Source organism: Coregonus clupeaformis, chromosome 10 (genome assembly GCF_020615455.1).
Source record: "Coregonus clupeaformis isolate EN_2021a chromosome 10, ASM2061545v1, whole genome shotgun sequence".
Classification (NCBI taxonomy): Eukaryota; Metazoa; Chordata; class Actinopteri; order Salmoniformes; family Salmonidae; genus Coregonus; species Coregonus clupeaformis.
Genome location: NC_059201.1, coordinates 20,049,746 through 20,063,421, shown reverse-complemented (window position 1 = coordinate 20,063,421; position 13,676 = coordinate 20,049,746).

The following is a 13,676-nucleotide window of genomic DNA, read 5'->3' as shown; positions in this document are numbered from 1 at the left end:
TTCAAGACAACTGGGAACGCGAAAAAAATTGAGCTCTGACTGGAAAAATATGGTCATCCAACTCGGAATTCCAAGTCGGGAACTCTGACCTCTTTCTAGAGCTCCGACCTGAAGATCACTGACGTCATGATTTGACCTTTTATTTTTTTCCCAGAGTTCCCAGTTGTCTTGAAAGCACCATAAATGCAGAGAATGCCAGACTTTGATGACAAAGTTTGATGACAACATTTGCCCACGAAGGACCACCGCGCCACCTTCCTGTTCAAGTGAACACAGCACAACAAGAGTCCAAAAATGTATTGTATGCTGCTGCACAAATTATGTAATATGCCAGGGAGATATGTATACTGTCTGTAGCTAAGAAAGTAATACTAAGTGTATGTTGTGTAGTAAGTTGTTAGTAGCCCATGTGCCTCACCCTAATAATTTGGTCCCTTTCCCCCTCATAATTTAGCCTACTGTTCTGACTTGGTGGTGTACATGTAGCCTATAGCCTGTTTTAGAGAAATGTCATCATCGAATATTGTAAGAGCTTTCATTGTCTGCTTATATGCCCCCTTTATTTATCCTACGGTTCTGACTTGGTGTACAGGGAGAACACTGTAAGAACGGCCCATGTTCTGAATTCTGTCGCTGTACATTTCAAAAGTGCTGAACAAATAGTTGTATTGACTACGTCCATCCTAGCTCGCTCATTAATCTCTTAATCGAAATTACAGATTGCCTCTTATCCGCTCGAAGTCCCCTTATGCCATAGTTTGTACATCTCAATTGTCAGTAGAAACCACATTTGTTTAAGCAAGTCAGCCATATCAGCTATGTTTTTTTTAAAGGAAGTAAATGAGGCTGAATGAACTGTTTTGCTGCCAGACATGGCTCCCCTGATAGCCAGGTGTAGCAGTGGTAAGATTCACTACACGGTGCTGAAAATAAATTCTGCTGTTGGGACGGCTTTATGTAGGCCCTAACAGTTTGTGGGCCCCGTTTGTCACTGTTATAGTGCAATTCATGTATTGTTTAGTGTTGTGTTGTGTAGTGGCTTTGCTGGCATGCATTTATTTTTTTATTGTGAGTTTGCCCCACCAAGATTTACATGCTAAAATCGCCATATTTATATATACTTAATTGTATTGTCCCATACATACTGTACAGAACAAACTGCTGAATATAGGCATTTTAAGCAAGCATCATGTTATTATCTGGATAGCTGGAGCTAAATAAACAGACATTATAAATCTCACAGTAATTTAAATTCCTCATTCTCTCTCCTTCTCTGCTCCATCCTCCCTTCCTATGAATGATGTAGACTCAGGCCAGAATGTGGCAGATGGGTGCAACCCAGGTGTCGTAGAAACCATCAGTAACTAGGCTACCCCCCTCCCCTGATGGTCCTTAGCAACATCAGAGAGTACAAGTGGATCAAAACTTTCCATCTGCAAACAGTGGCATCTTCACCAGAGCTCTAGTCTGTTTGACATTCAAGATTTTAACAGGAGTTATGTCGGCATCAGAACTTCGAAGACGCTGACGTTCTAGTGAGAATGCAAATTAGAATGTTATTGTTGTGGTGGTTTTGTGCCAACATGGAGGAGAGTCGAACTAATAAGGTTTCTGGCCAAATGTTGTTTACAATCAGTTGCTACAGTAGCATAGTTATTACTTACTGTGTAGTTACATGTAATTACAGTATTATATGTAACTACATGGACTATAAATGACATCCTACTTGTTTTGACCATTGTGGTGACGTGAATATATTGGCCTGTTTGGACATTGGGTGAAATATAACTATGTTAAATCATATGAGCAGTATCCAAAGGTTCATCTTTAACAATTCCATGGTCAGTTGATGCATATGTTACAGCTTGGCTGATACCCTCATTCCCTCCCCTCTCCTTTCTGATTGTCTGCAGACAAAAGCGACCCAGTGTAATGGTTAGACATGTGTGTGTGTTATTTCAGACACCTGCTAGTGTCCTTCTGGAGAACCCCCTGGCCTGGCTCAACCATAACCTGGATCTGACCCATCTGGCTGCTGTAGACAACATTTACTGAGGAGGAAAATCACCCTGGGCTGAAGCTACGGCCTGCCTTTCCCTGTGGAAAGTCAAATGTCTTAAATACACAGCACCAGTCCACAAAAATAATCTACGGGCCAGCATCAATTCTGGAAATGTGCTATTAAACAGAAGATTAGGAACACAGGAACTTAAGTCGTTTTCTGTCAGATGTACAGTGGGGGAAAAAAGTATTTAGTCAGCCACCAATTGTGCAAGTTCTCCCACTTAAAAAGATGAGAGAGGCCTGTAATTTTCATCATAGGTACACGTCAACTATGACAGACAAAATGAGAAAAAAATTCCAGAAAATCACATTGTAGGATTTTTTATGAATTTATTTGCTAATTATGGTGGAAAATAAGTATTTGGTCAATAACAAAAGTTTCTCAATACTTTGTTATATACCCTTTGTTGGCAATGACACAGGTCAAACGTTTTCTGTAAGTCTTCACAAGGTTTTCACACACTGTTGCTGGTATTTTGGCCCATTCCTCCATGCAGATCTCCTCTAGAGCAGTGATGTTTTGGGGTTGTCGCTGGGCAACACAGACTTTCAACTCCCTCCAAAGATTTTCTATGGCGTTGAGATCTGGAGACTGGCTAGGCCACTCCAGGACCTTGAAATGCTTCTTACGAAGCCACTCCTTCGTTGCCCGGGCGGTGTGTTTGGGATCATTGTCATGCTGAAAGACCCAGCCACGTTTCATCTTCAATGCCCTTGCTGATGGAAGGAGGTTTTCACTCAAAATCTCACAATACATGGCCCCATTCATTCTTTCCTTTACACGGATCAGTCGTCCTGGTCAATTTGCAGAAAAACAGCCCCAAAGCATGATGTTTCCACCCCCATGCTTCACAGTAGGTATGGTGTTCTTTGGATGCAACTCAGCATTCTTTGTCCTCCAAACACGACGAGTTGAGTTTTTACCAAAAAGTTCTATTTTGGTTTCATCTGACCATATGACATTCTCCCAATCCTCTTCTTGATCATCCAAATGCACTCTAGCAAACTTCAGACGGGCCTGGACATGTACTGGCTTAAGCAGGGGGACACGTCTGGCACTGCAGGATTTGAGTCCCTGGCGGCGTAGTGTGTTACTGATGGTAGGCTTTGTTACTTTGGTCCCAGCTCTCTGCAGGTCATTCACTAGGTCCCCCCGTGTGGTTCTGGGATTTTTGCTCACCGTTCTTGTGATCATTTTGACCCCACGGGGTGAGATCTTGCGTGGAGCCCCAGATCGAATGAGATTATCAGTGGTCTTGTATGTCTTCCATTTCCTAATAATTGCTCCCACAGTTGATTTCTTCAAACCAAGCTGCTTACCTATTGCAGATTTAGTCTTCCCAGCCTGGTGCAGGTCTACAATTTTGTTTCTGGTGTCCTTTGACAGCTCTTTGGTCTTGGCCATATGGAGTTTGGAGTGTGACTATTTGAGGTTGTGGACAGGTGTCTTTTATACTGACAGGTGCCATTAATACAGGTAACGAGTGGAGGACAGAGGAGCCTCTTAAAGAAGAAGTTACAGGTCTGTGAGAGCCAGAAATCTTGCTTGTTTGTAGGTGACCAAATACTTATTTTCCACCATAATTTGCAAATAAATTCAATAAAAATCCTACAATGTGATTTTCTGGAGAAAAAAAATCTCAATTTGTCTGTCATAGTTGACATGTACCTATGATGAAAATTACAGGCCTCTCTCATCTTTTTAAGTGGGAGAACTTGCACAATTGGTGGCTGACTAAATACTTTTTTTCCCCACTGTATATGTTCATTTACATCCTAACTGGATACAAATTAGATAAGATTGTAGCTGATTGGAATTGATTAGAGATGGTTAGAGGTGAGTGATCTGTCTAGACATTGCCATCTACTGAGCAGCAGGAGATCTCAGCTCAGGTGGAAGGAACTGAAACTACAGGTAGTTTAATCACCCAAACACTCCCATCACTAACATACGGCCATGAGTGGCCTAATGGACTGAGTGACTGACCTCTCTCTCCAACCCCCCTCCCTCCCTCCCACCCCACTGTCTCTCCACTCAAAATCCATCTGCCTGTTTGAGTGGGTCAGGACATGGGCAGCTGAACAGCCAATTTAAGCACTTTAAATCACAACTCACACACACACCCTCACACACACACACCCAGGCCATGGAAGCACTAATCATCGCAGCAGGGTGGCTGCTCTGAACCAGGCAGAGAGTGCAGTGTTCATCTGCCAGAGGGGATGAGAGGTTAGACAATGTCAGTCTGGACACGAGAGGAAGTGACACAGTCATAACACATCCCGCCCCTTCCCATGAAAGCCCATTAAACCCAATCAGGACTGAAGTGTCAGGCACCTTTCCCCCAATCACCTCTCACCCCGTCTGTCCTGAGGGACACCACTTCTTTCCCATGTGTTTATCTTTCTTTCTTTCTTTCTCTCTCTCACGCACACACACACACACACAGACACACACCTTACTTCTGTAAGGTCCAGGTTGCTGTTGTTTCAGACGCAGAGGGGGGTTGTCTGGGCTGGGAATGGGCCTGTGGAGCTCTCTCTCTGTCTGTCTGTGTGTGTGTGTGTGTGTGTGTGTGTGTGTGTGTGTGTGTGTGTGTGTGTGTGTGTGTGTGTGTGTGTGTGTGTGTGTGTGTGTGTGTGTGTGTGTGAGAGAGAGAGAGAGAGAGAGAAAGAAAGAAAGAAAGAAAGAAAGAAAGAAAGAAAGAAAGAAAGAAAGAAAGAAAGAAAGAAAGAAAGAAAGAAAGAAAGAAAGAAAGAAAGAAAGAAAGAAAGAAAGAAAGAAAGAAAGAAAGAAAGAAAGAAAGAAAGAAAGAAAGAAAGAGAAAGAGTTTGACTAGAGGCCCTGTGACATGCTGCCCCAAGGGCTCAGACCTGATCAGTCTGTCAGTCTGTAGGTACACAAACACAACACTGCATCCTGACAACATACACAAAAACACACAAACAAACACACAAACACCCGACATACAGCAATACACTCTGACAGAGGGAGAGGAGGAGGAGGGATCACAGAGCTAGAGAGAAGTGACAGAAACAGAGAGAGAGACTGTCTTTGACCAAGAACAGGGGTTATGTGGAGGGCATAGGCCCATGTGGAGCACTCCACTTCCCCCTTAGAACAAAAGGAGAGGTTCTAGTCTGTGTTTCAGAGTGGAAGGGCCAGTTAAGCAAAGCAGGTCAGTGTAAACATGAGACTAAGTCAGAGTAATGACACTGACCCACTCCATTGTGTGACCTGTCCCTGTTCCATTAAAACACATGCCCCAGCATCATCACTCTGAGTTAGGCCCCTGTGTGGAGGTGACCTGGGTGAGCTAGTTTTAAAGGGATACTTCAGGATTTTGGCAATGAGGCCCTTTATCTAGCAGATACCCATAGACTTCCAGTCATTGCGCTAACGCTAGTTAGCATTGGCTTGCGAAACTACCTCTAACTACCTTCATACTGGACACAGAGATATACAAATGGTATCCACAACTTCATCTGACTCTGGGGAAGTATTGCCAAAATCTCGAAATATCCCTTTAACTAATACTAATCACAGTCCTCGCTGTGTGACCACTTCCCTTCACCTACATTTCCTTTAAAATAATATATATTGTGTGACCTGCCCCTGTTCCATTAAAACACATGCCCCAGCATCATCACTCCGAGTTAGGTCATTGTGTGGAGGTGACCTGGGTGAGCTAGTTTGAACTAATCACAGTGTGATTACTTCCCTCCCCCCTACCTTTCCTTTAACATTTTCTGTCACGGATTCAGCCGAGGCTGCCCCTCCTCCTTGCTCGGGCAGTCTTCGGCGTTCGTCATCACCGGAGTACTAGCTGCTACCGATCCATGTATCTATGTTCGACTTGTTTTGTCTTAATTGGTCACACCTGTTTCCCATTATGTAGTTATGTCTTCCCTATTTAACCCTCTGTCTCACACTGTGTGTTGTGCGTGTTTGTTCATGTTTTGGTTGTCGTTAGTGTGCGGGTTTGTTCCCTCCCTGCGTGGAGGTTGTTGTTCATTATTTTACCTGAAAGGTAAAGTACGCCTTTTGATTAGCTCTGTGTCCTGCGTCTGACTTCACCTACCGCATTACAAAGACCTCACAAATGTCTAATTTCAATGTAATTTTTGACATGGTATGTCTTGAATGTCATGTGCTGAGATGTCTATGCATTTCTACTCAGAGACTCATATCTATGTAGCTTGTGGTTCAGCGAAAGGGTAAAAAGGTTGAGCAGATGAAACAACACATTACGTATTCCTGACGTGTTTAAAAAGGCTATGTCCCTCTAAAAGTTTAGGAGCCAGAGGGAGAAGCATAAGGCACATCAATTGACTGGGAAAATGAGAAAGTTTGTCGCGTCGCTCCTGTCGGAATAAACGATTAAGATATCTAATATGATATTTAATGCTGTAGGGCAGGCAGGCTGATAGCAGGCTGATAAGCTTCTCTCCCCCGTGCTCATCCTCACACGTTAATTAGTTTCTGGGCTCGTTTTGTTTTATCCATTTAAGGCTTTGAAGGAAAGAAAGACACCTGCATCTATCATTATTATTTTACTGACGCTAAAATGAGCGGGAGAGAGGAAGAACACGGTCTCATTCATGCAGAGAGAGAGCGGAGAGAGAGGGGGAGACAGATAGAGGGAAAGAGAGAAGGGGTGGGAGAGAGAGAGAGAGAGAGAGAGAGTGAGAGAGAGTGGGAAAGAGAGGAGGGAGAAAGGGAGAGAGAGAGAAGAGGGAGGTGAATCGATAAATACCACTCCAGCTGATTGGACCTAATTAGAGACATAGCGAGGCATTCTGGGAGAAGCTGGGTGGAATTGAGTTGGCCAGGTTGTCAAAGCCAATTAGACGGCTGTATTATTGCAATAGAAAAAAACACACAGATTAGATTAAATGTGCTGTGCTTATTGAGCGTGTGTGTATGTGTGTTGGCAATCATGTTAGAGCTCTAGGAAGATGAGGACACTGGACAGGTGACGCTATGGAGGACAGGTATCTGTTCAGAGGGTCATTGTCCTTGGCACTGAAACCCTGATACTATGTATTTCTGTCTCTAAGACCCTTATATGGAGATTGGACCAGGTCATGTGACACACACGCACACACACACACACACACACATACACTCCAACCCCAGCATTTGCGCTAGCTGTCAGCCGCTGGATTTGGCTGCAGCTGCAGAAAGCTCCTCAACACTCTTCCAACTGGGTGGTGTGTGTGTTCTTGAGAGAGAAAGAGAAAGAAGAGAGAGAGAGAGAGAGAGAGAGAGAGAGAGAGAGAGAGAGAGATTTTTTTCCAGATGGTATACACCCTAAAGCTCCCATCGGTTCTGCTACGGGGCGTCAGTTCCCTCAGGTGTCAGGGAAGGTTACACCACTGCATGATGATGAACTACGACTAGCTACGTGTGCACGTGTGCATGCCTGTGAATTTATGCATGTATCTGTGTGCTGTGTTGAAAGGGCCTGTGGAGATTTGTTTGCTGCATGTAACTCCTATATCAAAGGTAATCGATTCCTCTGACCCTGTTCTGAGTCTGAGATCAACAGTCCAGATATCTACACCACCTCACCACCTCACCCCACACTCAAATCAGCGCCTCATATACAGTAACCACTGTAATGATCAATACCTCATTATAAGCCCTTAGCCATAATGTAAGCAGATTAAATGTAATACAAGCAGACGTTGGTAATGAAAAGCCCACACACTGTAGTTGCCATTGATTTAGGCAGATATCCCGCTTGCTGTTGCTGTTGCTCACCCACAGTTTGTAAATAGCATCTGCTGCGTTAAGGAATGAGTTTGTCTTTGCTTTGAAACCAACTTTGAAATGCCTATGTAGTCAATGCTCACACATGCATACTGTACACACACACACACTCATAGACAAACACAAATACACACACACCCGAACACACATAAACGTAGGAAAGCTTCTTATGCTGGAAATGGCTGGTTACCCAGGTTATGAAAAGATAAACAACATGCTCGACTCCGCCTTATATAAACTTAAATCGGGTGCTGGATCCTCGTATATAATCCAAAGAACAGAAATAGGACAGCACTCCGGTAAATAAACTTAAATCAACTTTTTTTTTTGCCGCACAAACGTTTCTTGTATGAACCCTTCTTCAGCGTGCAAGGCAATGGCAATCAATGTCACAACAACAATACTTCACAGATGGGCATAATTATACATTCACAGTCAGTATTGGCCCAATCAAGAGAACCCAGCAGAGGGAGCTGTGGGGGAAACATGAACATCAAATAAAGATATATAGACACACAATAGAAATATGTTATAATGCTATTAACTAAATGTTTGGCCTATTTATAACCTAATACATTTACATTTTAGTCATTCAGCAGACACTCTTTTCCAGAGCAACTTACAGTTAGTGAGTGCATTATTTTTTCATACCTGCCCCCCATGGGAATCAAACCCACAACCCTGGTGTTGCAAACACCATGCTCTACCAACTGAGCTACATCCCTGCCGGCCATTCCCTCCCCTACCTTGGACGACGCTGGGCCAATTGTGCGCCGCCCCATGGGTCTCCCAGTTGCGGCCGGCTACGACAGAGCCTGGATTCGAACCTGGATCTCTTAGACCACTGCGCCACTCGGGAGATACAAAAAACATACTACAAAAAACAAGAAAAACGCCAGGGTTGCAACGCCAGGGTTGTGGGTTCGATTCCCACGGGGGGCCAGTATGAAAAAAAATTAAATAATGTATGCACTCACTAACTGTAAGTCGCTCTGAAAAAGAGTGTCTGCTAAATGACTAAAATGTAAATGCAAAATATATTTAGGTTATAAATAGGCCAAACATTTAGGTAATAGCATTATAACATATTTCTATTGTGTGTCTATATATCTTTATTTGATGTTCATGTTTCCCCCACAGCTCCCTCTGCTGGGTTCTCTTGATTGGGCCAATACTGCCTGTGAATGTATAATTATGCCCACCTGTGTGTGGTATTGCTGTTGTGACAATGATTGCCATTGCCTTGCACGCTGAAGAAGGGCTTATACCCAAAATGTTTGCGTGGCAATCAAAATATGTCAATTTAAGTGTATTTACCAGAGTTCTGTCCTATTTCTGTTCTTTGGTTACCCAGGTTAACCAATTCAGACAGTCCCCTCTCTCTGTCACGCACACACACACACACACACACACACACACACACACACACACACACACACGCATGCACGCACACACACATGGCTGGTTGCCCAGGATAACCAGTACAGGCAGTTCCCTCTTACTGTGAGCCAACACTGAGTATCGGTAGTGTCACTTACCAGTCACACCACTGAAGCTAATCATACAGTCTATTAGTGTATTGCACTGACTTTCAGACATAGGGAATTTGTACTGGGGAATGTAGTGCTGGGTTTTCTGACCAGGGATATGTGGAGTATAGACAAACACTACCCTCTACAGGGCATCAGAAGAACTCAGTGTGCCACGGAGTGACAGAGATGGCATTTTAATTCAGTGGTAATCAATCAAAACATCTCTACATGGTCTGCCTGCGTCTGTCTCTCTGATGTGTTAAAATGTACTATTTCCTGTTTTATCTTATCATCGCTTCAGCATAAAGATTATCTCAGAACCTTTGAACATTCTTAAATAGAAGAGAATGTCTTGAAGTGAAACAATTTTCCTTTAGCAGCATTTCTTTATTTGAGGATAAAAAGTTGTAAAGGTGAAGTCATCACTGTTAGCAGTGGGGGGTAGAGGGAGAGGGAGAGAGCGAGAAGGGCTGAAGAGAGAGAACAGAACAGAGCGGAACGGACAGGGTGGAAATACAGTGGAGGTCACAGTGTTGTGAAGGGAATGCGTGGTTAATGCCTTTAGAATCTCAACTTTAACCTTTACATAACAGGACCCCTTGGGACAACCATAAACATATACCATTTCACATTTTGGTAACATTTTGGAAACCAAAGCTGGCTAAGATGAAATGTCATATTCATAAATGTTTATGTAATTATATGCAAGCTTCCATGCTATATTTTGTTGTAGTTGCTTAAAGTCACTCATGCTAAATTGATGCACTAATCAGCGGCTACTTTCTCTTACTTAGGTCAAAGTCCAGGACTATGTTTATGCAAACTGGCCCAAGATAATTTGCTGAACTCACATGATTGTGTTGATTAGGGCAATCTATACAGTGCTTCCATTACATCTGTGTGAAGTTGATCTATTGTATGTACCTTTGTCTTTGCAGCTGAGATCCTGATCATGAGGGCTGTGTTAGTGTCGATCTGTGTGAAGGCTCTTCTGTTCTGTACAGAACTTTGCAGAGCGGCGCAAAGTTCTGTACCCAATCTTCAAGGAAAATAGATTAAAAGGGAAGTGTGTTGCTCTCGTTGTCGATAAACTGTATATTGACAACTAAATGTTCCGCGACACAAAGACTACTCCATGGCTATTCTGAAAGTTCTAATAGAGGAGTCGAATAATGGAACACCCAATACTAGCCATGGTAGGGATTATAATAATAAAGCACATTTATAGTAGGTATTGTATTTTATAAAGGGATAAGACGGTATTACAAGAAAAGATAACACGCAAAATAATACATCTTCAAATACAACTAAATTAGAACAAAAGTACTCAATCAACATAGTGGAGATAAAAACAGCAAACAGAAGACATAGAAGGCACAGTATGTGAGCAAGGCACTTAACCCTAATTGCTCCTGTAAGTCGCTCTGGATAAGAGCCTCTGCTAAAATGACTAAAATGTAAATGTAAATGTATGTGTGGATGAATTGTGATGGAAGGTGTGGTGTGCGTTTTTGTGTTTGAAAAAGTGTGGAGTTAAGTGAGTGAGAAAGGAAATGGTTGCATATCCCAGAACCAACGTGTGTCTGTGAGCAGGGGTTGTGAGAGAGCGCTTTCAATTTTGTGCAGATGAGGGATATACATTTTAAAATATAGTATACATCTAATCTATTTTTTTATTGTCCTATCATGATGGAACGATCCCCAACCCTATATCCTAGACACCCACCTGAGCGACCCATACACCAAAGAGAAGTCCCCATCTGTTTTATGGACCTGCTGTGAGTTGCCTATGTGCAGCCAAAACAGAAAAATAAATGCGGTCAGAGACCTACTTGAGCAGCCCCGCCCCCTCAAGATTCTGAGCCTGCCTGGCAGGGTTGGTCCTACAAAGCCAGAGCCCCCTGATGGGAGAGCATAATATACAAGGAAATTCTTAAAGCTGCTAATGAGAACCTTGACGACCTTGTACCTAGCCGGTGGGGATTCCGGTGGAGTACCCCCACCCAGGTAGTGGCAGTGCTGGCAACACTGGCCACAGTAACCCACGGGGAGGGGGTCACACTCTGACAATCAGAGAGGGGGCTTATTATTGTGGCCCAGGTGGCACAAAATAATAAAAGGTCTGACTGCATGGAGATGCTTGGGGAAAATGGTTACAACGGGGGACCAGAGTGTTTGTGTTTCAGGTGAAGAGGGTGGATCTGATCTCCATCACCTAGGACTTGACATAGATTAAATAGATTAATCAAATCTCACATTGTTGTCAATTTTTGCTCAATCTTGCATGCTTTCTCAAACAGCTGTAACTGTATATGCATTCGTAAATCAGGTCCTTTCTTGAGTTGGGCTCTGGCATGTAACAACAGTTGAGCATCTGATTTTATGGTTGATTGTGGAGGAAAGGGGTTGAGTGTTAGAGTATGTGCGTGTGTGTTTATCCCACATCTGTTGCAAGGGCGTAAGGATGTTAGGGAGAATATAGGATGAACCACAAAAATTGTTTGCTAAAATAATAATTGCTTGTCAAAAATGTAATGTAATACAATGGCAATCCGGGTTATAGGTTAAAATCCTACGCATGAACTGCAGACATTATTACGCATATTCATTGATAATGATGGAAAATAAGATATGCAAGATATTTGAATAGATATATATTTTTAAATAGCTATATACAGTATATATATTGAGGTGAGAGCATTGGAAATGCTTTTGGCGGTTGACCTGCTTCTGTTTTGTGGGTGGCACTGTGTGCTGTTTTCGATGGATGGGTCCTGGCCTCTCAGGGGCCTAGAGATCCGGGGGGACGGGGGTGGTATGCCGATCACTGGGATGACGGCCCAACTTGGGATGGGAGGGGCTTTAGCGGGGGAATTAGTGGAGAACAATTGGAGGATTACTTAGTAGCAATGCAAATATCATGGTACAGCTATATGGACACTCAATTTTATTGGTAAATGGACAAACATATATAATGATAAATAGATTTGAAACTTGTATCTCATTATGGTATGTGGTGAAATAAGTATAGCCAGTTATAATTGTAATGGCTTAGCAGAAAATAACAAAAGAATAACAATATTTACATGGCTCAAAGAAAAGGAATATAATATCTACTGTTTACAGGAAACTCATTCAACAATTCTAGATGAAGTTGCGTGGAAAAAGGAATGGGGGGGAATATACTTCTCCCATGGGCAAAGAAACTCAAAAGGGGTGATGAAATTAATTAACAGTAATTTCGATCCGAATGTGCAAATTGTCCAAACAGATACGCAAGGTAGATGGATTATTTTAAATATGTTATTGGACCATAAACAGATATGGCTCATTAACCTTTACGGACTAAATAATGATGATCCACACTTCTTTGACAATATATATAAGAAATTATCAACCCTGCAAGCAATTCAAGACTCTATTATTATGGTGGGAGATTATAATACCGTTTTAAATAGCTCAATGGACCGTAATTTTTATTTTTTTTATTTATTTTTTTTAAGTATAAAAATGCGCTGCAATTTTTCTATAAAATAAACTGCTGTTCCAATTGCGTCCACTGGATGGCGCAATAGCAATTGTGTTAAGCAAGCAAACTGTTTATACCGGGGCAGAGCAAGTAGGTCAAGCACGTGCAGCCAATGAGCTACTTTGTTTTGCCCGCGATATTTATTACGGCTTCTACTTTTAACATTATGTGCTTTGGCACCCTCATTGCCCCAATATGTCTCTGTCAAAAAAGAGAAAAGTGGACGCAGAGTGCAGAGTGTTCCTAGAAAAATGGTCATCCTATTTAATCACGGAATTGAATGGGAAAGCTGTATGTTTGGTGTGTTCAGAGCATGTTGCAGTGCTGAAAGAATATAACCTTCGTCGCCACTATGTGAGTCTTCATGCCGACAAATATGACAACTTTCAAGGACAGCGGAGATGAGAGAAGGTGAATGAACTGTTGGCGGGTCTGAAGAAACAGCAGTCTGTGTTTACTCACAGCCGAGACATCAATGACGCTGCAGTGAAAGCTAGCTACCTCATTGCTAATGAAATCGCAGTGGCTTCAAAACCATTTAGTGAGGGTGAATTTGTAAAAACATGCATGATGAAGGCAGCGGAGATTGTGTGCCCTGAAAAGCGGCAGGCTTTTGCAAATATCAGCCTGACAAGAAACACAGTTGCAGACAGGATTTCCGATCTTTCAGTGGATTTGGACAGCCAGTTGAAGCAAAAAGTAAAGTCATTTATTGCGTTTTCGGTTGCAATTGATGAAAGCACGGACATTACAGATGTTGCACAACTGGCCATTT